This window comes from Carassius gibelio, chromosome A12 (assembly GCF_023724105.1).
Source record: "Carassius gibelio isolate Cgi1373 ecotype wild population from Czech Republic chromosome A12, carGib1.2-hapl.c, whole genome shotgun sequence".
NCBI classification, from domain to species: domain Eukaryota; kingdom Metazoa; phylum Chordata; class Actinopteri; order Cypriniformes; family Cyprinidae; genus Carassius; species Carassius gibelio.
Window position 1 is genome coordinate 7,196,801 of NC_068382.1, and position 13,154 is coordinate 7,209,954.

The window sequence follows — 13,154 nt, forward strand, 5'->3', positions numbered from 1 at the left end:
TACGGCCGGGTAAGCCAAAGTAGGGGTATGGGAAATCCCGAGAAGAATGTAAGACGCTAGACGGGGGTTCTAGTCGTATCTCGCTCTTCCAACTCTCGATCACCCACCATTACAGACAGGGGCGCCCCGAGCTTAGAAATAGGCCAGGTCAGTGGTTAGGGAAAAGAGTATCCAAAATTAGTGTTTAAAAATAAATAGTGATAATTCATATGTGCACCTATAAAAATATAGGGATATATGCAAAGGGAAAGTATTGATTGATCTGGGATGCCTCAGGAACAACCCCAAAAGAGCTAAAATGTAGTTTTCATGACCCTGATTGGATTGGACCAGTATATGGAAATTCTGGAATATACTTTGCAATTTCATCACGCAGAAGTCAAGTGCTGTTGGTAAGATCGCCGCCTCAATATGTTTTTGGTTTATGATAGAAATATGACTGACAAATTAGGTAACCTGGTCAGCCCTGATAGAAATAATGAAACAGAAGAGAGCAAATGCTGTAAACAGTTTGGCTCTGAAGCTCTGACTTTAAAAATATATATATATTCTCTGAATTCATTTAAAGAATGATCAGTCTGAGCTTTAATTCTGATTGTAATGTTAAAACAAAAACTTGATTGGCTTTAAACTTAGAAAGAACCTGAGAAATAAACATTTATAAATGTATGTGCCGATTTATTAAAAATAATCCCATAAGTAACTGAGTGATGATTTAATCTGATTCTCTGTGCATAGAAGGTTTAAATGACAAAGAATGATATCATAAGACCTGTTCCAGCTCCTATATAATTGTTGAAAGTCCTGACAAGGAATACTGAACAGAATTCTGGGTTAGTGAAAAAAAAAAACTGTAGGCACACAAATTGGCAGTGGCATTTTGGAAAAACTTAGAAGCTTATGTTTTGTTAAAAAAGATAAAATTACTTTGACTACAATGAAGCCGTTGTTTTATCTCATGCTGGCCCCCACCATGACTCTGGCTTAAGCTTTGAAAGTACCAGAGACATGTTCTGAGTAAAAAAAAAAAAAAAAAATGTAATTCCTATATTTACTAATGTTTGGCCAAAAGAGTAATTTTATTGTTGGATTGCAAAATTGTAGTCACGCAGCATCATAAAAAAAGAAAAAAGAAGAGAAAAGAAAATTATTTTTTGTTTATGAGATGATAAAGTTGTAAACAAGTAACATAAACGGGGGTTTCAAAGTAACTTTGAAGACAGCATGCTAGCAAGACCCAAAGTAATATACCTGGGTCAGATAACCTCTGACAGATTTAAAACCAATGTTGAAATTCAGAAGCCATGGCCAGAATTAAGTGAATGGATAAATACAAGTTGATGTAAAAGTAATGACAATGACTGCAAAGAACTTTGAGAAACATTTGAGTTGCGAAAATAAAGTAAAAATACAAATATAAAGATGTTTATTTTTAAAATGCATATAATTTCTGACAAGTTTTAAACTAGGCTAGAGTAAAATGATAGTACAATGAAATTATGTTAAAAATGAATGAAAATGCATTGTTACGAGTCCTGAATCCCTCAGAGTTCTCTCTCTCTCATTCAAAGTAAGCTAAAATGCCGTTATCTGAGCTTATGTTTAAGTGATAAGATATTTATAGTACAGCACAGTGTTTCAGTCAAATCATAGGCACTGAGATGCTAAAGGACATGATAAAAAGAGTTCAGATTTAATGCATTAAGAGGGCAATTGGTAGTTAAATGTTCAACTGCCCAATGCATGTAAGAAATAAGAGATTATAAAAATAATGAATAACAATTTAGGAGCAATTGTTGAAGAGACATGAGGTCTTTAAAATCATAATACAGACCCTGAGCTATAGATGTAATAATTTTGAATAGTTAAACAGTTGTATTGCTATTTGTCCTATGACCAGTAACTTATCTGTCTTATTTTTAGTCTCCACCATCATACAGGGCCTGATGGCTGCAGCTACAGAAGCAACAGAAAATTACAATGAATGGACGGGTGTGAAAAATAAATTCACTGAGTAATCTCAGCATGATAGTTTGGAGGTATCCAATTGAGTTTAGCGATTAAATATTAGTTTGATTAACCTTTTTCAATGTTTTAACACTAGTAGGTGCTGTCAATGGCTCTCATGGTTCTTGAGTGCACCTTTCCTAAGCTGCAGGAAATACTGGATTCTGGAAGAAGACTGTCGAGGATGTTGCAACGGGAAAGAGTGGTTACCAGTGTGCATGAGGTGATTTCTCAATGACGGGTAAGATCCTCTTCTGGCCAATAGGGGACAACCTAAGGCAGGGGGTCACCGCCACTGGGCACCTGCCCTGAAGGGAGGTGTTATATGTGAGATGGTAGTGGAGTTGAGCGGATGCTTGATAGGCCTAGAGCATCATTAAGAGGGGAACTGTATGAAGTACAGCAATCTGCCTCAAAATGTGAGCTCCTCCAGACCTGATCACCAGCAACCGCATTCCTTGACTGATTGTTGTGACAAGCGTCCACAACTTGATGCAACTATGCCAGTGGATCACACCCTGAGGACAAGGAGCTTATTTATAAAAAGTTAATGGCAATGGGCTTTCAAGAACCATCTGAGACCATGTGATGACAGCCATTATTTTGAGACAAAAATTTCTTATGAGGCTAAAATGATATTGAAATAATATGTCTATATCATAGTCTTTACTCATGCAGGTCATTAGGCATGACACAAGATGATAACAAGATATGGTGGTGGCTAAAAATGAAGACTGCTTCTGCTTAATCAAGAGATGGTTTAGATAACAAAGGTTAAGGGAATTAAGCATGTAAGGTAAAAATAATTTTAAAGAAATGTTCCTAGCATTATGTATTTTAAACAGTTTAAACTGAGATTTTAGATCTAGAAACTTTGACATTTTTAACTTATTTGAATAATTTAGAGTTATATGTTGTAATGAATTTTATATTATAGTCTAAGTTAAAGTTTGGCAAAAATTGTCAAAATAAATAAATAAATAATATTTTGCACAGTAAGAGAGAGAGAGAGTGCTTGAGTGGAGGCAGGGATGGTGCTCTTCTTCTATTATTGGCCTGCTAAGAAAGAGTAACCAAAACAGAGCAATAATTTTAAGACCAAAACAACCCAGCTGATTTTTCTCAAAATAAAAATCATTAATGAACAGGCAAACTTTGAGATTAGATAAGAGATTAGGTACAAACTTGGTAAAATGCACAGACAATGTTTGAGTTTAAATCCTTCCGATTTAATACCAAAAGGAAAACCTTAAATATGAGCTGTTAAAATATAAATGTGTTAAGTATGTGCATGCATGAGGATGGCTATATATATATTATTGGGGGACAATTCTGTTCCTGTTTTGTTTCAATTGAGTCACTAACCTCTGGAATGAGTGTTTTATCATTACAGATGTGTTAAGTGAAATTACTTTACAGAAGTCGATAATTCTGAGTGAAACTAATGAAAAGACAATGCCAAACATGGGACGAGCTTTAAGTGGATTGGTTATCCAGCTCTGTCTGCTACTGGTAATAATGACTTGTTTTGTCTTTTATAATACTGATTTAAATCACTCTCTGGATTAATATGTTAAAGAGTGTTTATATGATTGGATTTGTGAAATTTAAGTTTGCCGTCCAAAATGGGTTTAAAATCCATGCCTAAATTTAAATGAGGGTCTAAATTTTAACAAGTTAACACTTTGTTGTTTGAATGGTGAAGGTAAATATTTTAGACTTGACGGCAGAAAAACAGTGACAGATTGGCTACGTCACTAACCAAATTATCCAGAGAGCACCCTCACATAAAGAAGCCTGGTGGGAAAACAAAGGAGTGAATCCTGCTTGTGTAATATAGTGCAAAAGCTTTATGTAGTGGTTTATGTAGAACAGAGATAAGTTGAACAAAAACATGTGGATAGCCCCTTAATGGAGCAAATCCATAACAAGAGGTTTGAATTAATTGAAATAGCACAGCAAAAAAAAAAAAAAAAAAAAAAAAAAAAAAAAAAAAAAAAAAAAAAAAATTTTGTTTGAACAAAACAATTGTAATAGGCTCTATGGAGCTGCTTATGAACACCTGTCAGGTCAAATCAAATTAATATTGTGAACACTGACAGGGCTTTTTGATAATGTATACTGTTTCAATACAGATTTACAGAAACTGAGGATGTCTCTTTAATAAATATTTGGGCGTTTAGAACTAAGTAATAGTATTGTTCATTTAGTAATAGTATTGGGAAATCTATGTGCTCTTTTTCAGTTTATAATAATTTTGAGTAAATAAATATCACTGCCAAATGACAAACATGAACAAGGGTTTTAAAGAAATTGATCACGTAGCTGATGTGTAAGCATTTATCACTGACAAAACAGTGAGAACTAAATTGACTTAATACGAGGTATTGAGGATTTGCTTCTGAATGTGTCATTAATATAATCGGAGTACAGTAATATGGTATGATAATTGACAAGACTTACATTTAAAAAAAAAAAAAAAGGGTAATAATAAGGCAATGAGTATGGTTAACAGTAATGTCCTGGTATAAAATACATGCATGACAATAAGTGGATAGGTTAGTTGTATTTTTGAAGTTAGACACTTCGATACTTAAAATGTAATTTTGATCAAATGTTGTTAACAATGACAAGTTTGGGTTAATGGTTAATGTATGTGTAAGCAGCATGTGAACTATGATGACTGCAAATGGATTCGTGGTGAAAGTAAAACTTAATAAAAGGGCTATTAAGTAATAAACTAGGAACTGCTCTAGGTTTTCGAGGAAATAATGATTATGATTATGATTATTTTTATTTTTTTAAGATGGCTCAATATTGATCTTACTTATTTTTGGTTTGTTTATTTTTGTGTTTTTAACACCAAGTTTGGAATGAAAGGGTAAAATGGATAATCAATCTCTATAATTGTACCATTGATGGGGAAAATTATAGATTTTCATAAAATAAGGGTATCTTTACTGGGATTTAGGTTATAAGCAATGTCTATATTTGGTATCTGTGAGGTGACTGAGGGTCTGACATATGTCAGGAATGCAATAACAGTGGTTATTCATTTAGCCCGGCTTCCAGAGAATAATATATATACGTTTATTGTAATGAGTTTATTTTAAGATATGACCAAATTAACTAAAATTCATCATAGTTGTATAAAACATGCTAAAAGAAAACAAATAAGGCAAATATCCTTCTTAAGGGTTAAAAAAAAAAAATGAATTGGTTATAGTGTATGCGGTTTTCTTTAATGATTTGTTAAATCTGGTTAATGAATATGCAAATTTAGTCTTGAGGCTGTTGGATAAATGTTTTGTTTTAGAGGGTAAGTGTGAAGTAGCTGTAGTAGGAAGAGAGGTATTTACAAAGATATGTTGATGAAAGTATATATGGATGGAGGACACTTTTCCAGGTTGAGGGACACACAGAATGATTCACTGGAAAAGACATTATGTGAAGAAAGACTAGTGCAAGTGCAGATATTGTGGGTTTAAGTAAGTAGATGAATGTATATGGGAAATAAAAATGTATATGGGAAGTATTTTGTACAAAATAATGTGTTTATTACTAGAAATGTCAGCCAGTACCAGAGATCTTAAGTATGCACATGTTTAAGTTGACCAACAGTCTGCATTCTTAGCATGCATCACAACTACACCTGACCTCATTTATTAGACCAGATGTGGGGTATTAGACCCCACATTGATCTAAAACGGGGGACTGAAGGAGTGACTGCCGAGTTGCCATATCCTTCATACTGATATTATATTATATTATTACATGATTTCTTGTTTGACTATTAATCAAGTTATAGCAAGAGTGAAATGTGTAACCTTATGTGTGCTGTATTTCTTTTCCTCAAGATTAATGTCCACATATTATGTGTGTGTATCCAACCGTAATGATAAGACGCTCGCCAGTGCTAGAAAGCCTTGAATTTTAGATAAGTTCTCTGTGTACGTGTGTTAGTATCTGTCTGTACAGGGAGAAGCTCAGACAGTCCCAGGACAAACGATCAACTGCCAGTGTCCAGCATATCAGATATACGTCTTTGGAGAGTTTTATCTAGGTTTTGGAACCAATCAGAATTTTGTTGACTCATGTATTGACGCAATTAGTATCCTCTGTCAGGGTATAACTGTGGTTGATTTTGTATTGTACTGGGGGCGGCCTGCGAACTCCTTTGAGAGTGTTGAAGCTGACTTCTGCTGATGAAATTGCAAACTATTTTCTTCAAGTAAAATTATTATTATTAATTGAACTCATCTCTGAGTCCTGGTCTTCATTGCGACATATCTGGTCCTTGGGTTTTAACTGTATATTCCCCTACAGCTTTAAGTGAACATCATACATTTTTAATATAGAAATGTACTTAGAGAGACTATAAATGTACAGCTATAGACTGTGTCTATATAGAATAAAGACAGGAACCCTGTCAACAGATGAAAACTGCCTCCTTTGTTAAAGAAGACACTGTTAAATCTTTGTGCTTTAGTTCTGTGATGACAGATTCCCTGTCAAATCGGCCAAATGCCAGTTTGGGCATGTGTGTGAGAACAACCATCGAGTCCATCAGACTCCATTTAACATTTATAAATATAAATGTCATATTTATAAATAAATTTATATGCCAATGGCTGAAATACAAATTATGCATCAGTCTCATTACTTACTGCTCTTGAAATAGATGGTACATGCAAATTCATTTTAAATAAATTATTTTATAGATTTACATAAATTTGTATTTAATTTTAATATAAATTTTATATTAATTTAATTTAAATTAATTTCCATTTACTGCATTCATTTAAACTTTATATATATATATATATATATATATATATATATATATATATATATATATATATATATATATATATATATATACACACACACACACACATTGGCATCGTGTAATCCACTTAGATAAACATTAGCTTCAGGTTCATCTCTAAAAATATAGACAAACAAAACACCCATGCGTGTAAGGTCAATAACCAAAATTTGTATATTTAGAAAGAACATTATGTACAATAAACACAGGATTTACATATACTCGTTATTATTCTGCTAAACCGGTTGGTAAATCGCTTTTCGTTTTGCTCTTAGAGGGATGAATACTTCAGCTTGTTTTTATTCATTTGATTTGACCAGGTATAATTGTTCACAAGATTTTCTGTGCCTTTCATGGAAATCAGACACCACTCAGATGCAGCTGTTGTGTATAAAGGCAGGATTGTAAACTTTTGCTTGGGGACAATTCCTGTCTGACAAGTTTACTTGGTCCTTGACCTTGGAAGATTTTTGAGGTCTCCTCCCATGGAGTCATCATATAACCAGGCTGAATGGACAAAGTAGCTTCAACCAATACCTTTTATCTTAGGTGTGATCTTACCAGGGTGAGGCCAGTATCTCTTCAGAGATGACACTTCGTTTTAGTCACGCAATTCATCATTGTCTTGACTTGTGCTTCAATAACAGCAACAGAACTGAACACTGTTACGCACAAACTATTGGTGTCTAAATTTATGAAAATCTTTGAAACCGCATATTCTTGGACTATGTCATACATGGATTATATTAAGTCATACAGGTTGGGTTTACACATTAAACAACGTTTCTATCCTGGAGTCCCACAGGGTTCAGTACTAAGCCCTTTTTTAATTTCTGATTAAATGGTTTCTCCTGCTGGTAGCAAACTCATTAAGTGTCTTAGTTTGCAACTAAAATGTTTCAACTCATGGGGTAGAGATCCTTATTTTCAAAATATATATATGCTTATGAGCATATGTGAGATTAAAATACTGTCAAGTATTAAAGGGCTAGTTCAGTATATATATATATATATATATATATATATATATATATATATATATATATATATATATATATATATATATATATATATATATATGTATGTATATATATATATATATATATATATATATATATATATATATATATATATATATATATATATATATATATATATATATAAACTCTGAAAACATCATATTTACCTCTCAAACATGCCTAGAAATTCTTTTATTTTTCCCTTTTACTAAAACCTTTAAAAATCAAGTTGCTCTTAGGTGACAGATTCTCATTTTACCGTTAGAGGGCAGTCTCGTTTCATTTGTGAAATGGTAAAAGCGTCCTGACAGGTCCATGTTGCCTTCTTTTTTTTCTAGAGAAGTCATGCTGTGTTTACCAACATTAGCTTGACTTGCAACCCATATTTAACATTTCTCTCTATCTGCAGATACACATTAATAACCAATCATTATCTTGCATAAACGTTAAGGACACACTTCAAATGGATTTTGCATTTTCAAAGAAACATGGATTGCATGTGATTACCTTCGGCTTAATTGTGAATGCTTGTGTAATTCCCAATCAAACTTCTTCTGTGACAACAGTGGCACAATCCCAACATTTTGATATATTAGACGTTCATGTTTGGATCATCTCCTGTAACTGTTAAAGGATGCATGGAAATATCCAGCAATGCTTTCATAAGAAGATGACTAGTCAGTGGCATTTTGACTGTACAGTTGTGGCTTATTTATGGTTGTTGTAGTTGTTTGTGATTTTACGGACTCATAGCATGTTTATGTCCTTTCACATTCACAGGCCGTTGACACTAAACTTATGTACTGGCAAGAGGCTAAAATGTGATGAGTGTAAAATTAAGCACAACCACACTTTTATGTAAAAAATAAAATAAAAACCACCTTCTTTTATCCTATAAGTTACTATTAAGACTCGTTGGATCTATTTGTTTTCAAAGACCCAATTCAAGCTGTTCCTCACTTCCATGTAATTTCACACCAAAAACTGCTTTTAGTCTTTCACCCCCATGGATAAAAACTACATGATGTTATGTCAGGTAATGGTGCCAAAATCCTCTCGGTGCCACGTTATTTAATGTTCTGGATTGCTAGCATGGTGCAGACAGTCTTAGTAAGTCACAATAGCGGGCGTAACATAGCACAGAGCTATAAATTGTCATCGAGAGAGAGAGTGTTCTATTGCATATTTGATCCCAAAGGCCTGATTCTCATGTTCCTTGAGTCATTTGTCTGTGATTTTGAGGCCCATGGCACATTATGTGGCCTATGAGAGCAGAAGGAGGCAGTGACATTGGTTTTTTATTTCACCAACGCAACCCAGAAAACCTCCAGATCCCACGAGACAGCTGTCATTTTTTTATTAGAATTTTTGTTGTCACACGAGAAAACAATTTACTGATGTTGCAAAGCACAAAAATACATTGTGCCTGAGAAACACATGAAGCAGATCCAAGACATGCAAGCACGGTCTTTTGATTATAAATGGCATTTTGTAGTATATATTTAGTATACAGTATAATATGTACTATATTGTATACTTAGTGTAGTATAAGAGCACCATAAAAAGGGGATGTGTATATATATATATATATATATATATATATATATATATATATATATATATATATATATATATATATATATATAGAATATAATTTAATACAGTTATTGTTAACAATAATTATAAAGAAATAGAATATACGTACATACAAAAAAAAATATTAATAAAGATAAAATATACATAAAACATATTAAGTTATAATTAAATCTTATTTGAAATGGAAAACACTGCGAATGTTTGGTCCTGAGAAAGACCTGGTGAACATATTAACCTATTTTGGTTATTTGGCATTAGTATTTACATGCCCACCACTTTACTAGGTGCAAACCAGGATGTTGTGCAGAGAACGGTTGCTAATTCAAACAAACATCAGACATGGACACAATGACATTTTCTCACAGACCTTGTGTGTTGATGTGGGTGCCTTATAAACAATAACCCGCATGCACTGATATACACACTCGACTCGTACACTATGTCATTAACAACAAATTCTCTTGCCAGCAATATAACAGTCATCACAAGCGGTTATTTACCATTTTTAACAGTCACTGACTTCAATTTGTCAGGCAAGCTCTTAGCCTGTTAGAGCTGATCACACAGCTGCATGCAGAAACCAAACCTGCAAGCTTGTTATCATGGTTATGTCCTAACATTTTTCCTTTCAACAGTTTGGAATTTCAATAGCATACATAATGAATGAAGTAAAATATTTTTTTCAGTCCAATCTTGTGGCTGCAGTGTTCACAACACCCTACAGTGCTCTGCTTTGCATGGTCAAAGTTGCTTACTTTGTCTTGCAGCCAATATCTAGCTTCTTTGGTGAACCACAGAGGTGCAAAAGCCAAGAGCATAATGGGTAGACTGGGAGCGTTGTACAACAGGACAGATGTCCACGATGTTCATAATGTGGCATTGTGTCAGTGATGTCAGAATAGATTAGTTCTTGACGTGTCCCTCATGTCTATTTGACCTCCTCTGTAATTATCAGATCTAGTGTGTTTAAAGTGCTCCTACAGTTACTACCACAGAGCAGTCATTAAAATGGATGTCACTGATTTAAACTCTAGGACAGGGCCATTCAGTTAGTTTCATTTGGGGGACGGATTATAGAATTGAAAATTTGAAGGGGGCCAAGGGCATCCCGATCTCTTTCTGAGGGGCCTATAAAATTAGAAATTTAATTTAAATGGATATTCAGCAGTAAAATCAACTAATATTACCAACACAAACATCTATAAAAGGGTAACATTAGTGCTGTCTGTCAGTGGTTCAAAATAATAATAATAATAATAATAATAATAATAATAACAATAATAATAATAATTGGACGTTTCTGTAATTAAACGTGATTATAGCATATTAATATATCGTCATAATTTCACAGTGAACCTCCAAATTAATGTAGAAACACACATAAATGTGCTATATTTTAAGTATGTTTAATGGGATCTCTTTAATTTATTATTAACAAAGGCCAGTATTTTTGATACCAATTCTGCAACTGATGTCTTATTATTTTAGCATTTAATTTATAGCCATTCAGCAAACTGAAAGCCATTATTTTTTAACATTTAATAGAAATTATAAATATAAATATAAACTGTAAATGTAAGTGAACTTAAAACAATCTTCACATAAACTACAAATTGTAGTCTATATGCATAAACTACAGAGATTAATCTTTATTCAAGCAACAAAAATGTGATATGTTTATAAGTCAACTTATATATCAATTTATATATGCTGATTAAACAATCGTGGAATTGTCGCACAATGGAATATTTTAGTAAAAGCAGTGCTAAACTGTATATTTGAACATTAAGCTACTCTTACATCTACTGCATTCTGTCTGACAGTTTACTTAAAAATAGGATTGTTTATATATACTTTAAAATAATATACTTAAGAGTGAACTGAATGTAATGTTTTCGGACATGGATTGCATATTTACAATAGATGAAAATGTATTATAGTTTAAGTTTATATTAAATGCAATTAGTTGAACTTTTGAGTTCTTTTGACCCACATAAGTAGTTTACATTGGCTTTAGTATGTTAGTCAGCACATCAAAACGAAAAGATTATTCAAAGATAATTATTTAAAATTAGAAATTATTACAAAGTGCACTTTTTAAGTGAATTTAAGTGTTCAGAAACAATTATGAAAGTGTACTCTCTTTAATTACACTTAAGTGCCCTTTTATTTAATTAATATTATATTATCTGCAAGAACAGTAAAAAAAAAAAAAAAAACTTAAATAAATACTTTTTTTTCCCACCAGATTTTTCACATCATTAGCAGTTATAGTAGCTATAGCTGCACTAAGTAATGCTAAATTTTGACAGTTAGCTATACTGACTTCCACATTAATAATAACTAGTGTCAAAATAATAAGGCTGTAGTGTCTGTCATGCTGCTAGGAGGATTTTTCTTTGGACTATTTAGCCTATTATAATGAGCCTGGATGTATGTCACAGATTAATATTTGATTTATGTGCTGTCCTTTTACAATTAGGTTGGGGCTTTTTATGAATAAATACATCCTGATTTTATTTTTTATTTTTGTAAATGCAGTGTTTATAATTTGCAACCCTGGTACAAAATATTATGACCTGTCAGATCGTATTTAAAACCTTGATATGTGTGCTTCATAAACATAAAATTTTTATATACAAAATTATAATATTATGAACATTAAACAGAATAGTAACAATACAACAGTGGTGAATAGTTGAGCTTGATGAATGCACACATCAATATTTGTAACATTTGGAAAAATAAATCATTCAGAAATAATTCTAATATTCCGATCCGCAAAAACGGTTTTAACCCTGATAATAATACTATGTTTCATGGGCAGCAAATCAGTATATTAGAATCATTTCTGAAGGCTCATGTGACACTGAAGACTGAAGTAATGATGCTGAAAATCATCATACATATTTTATATCAACATATTTTCAAATAGAATAGAGTTCTTTTGAATTGTAATAATATTTTAGAATAAACCTATTTTTACTGTATTTTTAATCAAATAAATGCAGCCTTGGTGAGCAGAAGAGACTTCTTTGAATAATATAAAAAAGAGTAGTGTAGTGTCGAATGACATTATTGACCCATCTTCACAACATTACATATAAAGAGTCTAAATTATGGCCTTGTGCAGACTTTTATGTGTTTAAAACGAGCTACCGTTCATGCTGTGGTAATGGCTGGATAGTAGATTATCTATGTAATGGTTCTGACTAATAAACACAACCAGGGCACCAAGTGTACTAGAAAACTATACCTGATATCTAACTATTGCTCACAAGCATGCACAGATTCACAGAGTTTGATGCCGTCCGTCGACTTTACAAGGCTTGTTTAATACATACGGTAAGTTTCTTCCCCTCCTCCGCTGCCTGCTGTATTTGCAGGCGGCTTTAGCGCCAGACACCCTGAGGCAGCGGTAGCGCCAGTGAGTCTTCCCACCTCTGTTTTTGTGGTGGAAGATGACATGTCGAAGCTTTGAAGAGCTGCAGAGGGAGGGAGGGAAGGACTGAACACATCACTCTGCAAGAGCACAGAAATGTCATGTGGCCAGCAGTCCGCCCAGATTCCCTCACTGTCTTAAGTGGGCCAGAGAAATGTAGACAGGAAGTACAACTCTCTCTCTCTCACACACACACATACACGCACAATTAAAAACTCTTGAAACCTGCAGTCCCATATTTCCGTCAGTTGTGCTGTTTGTC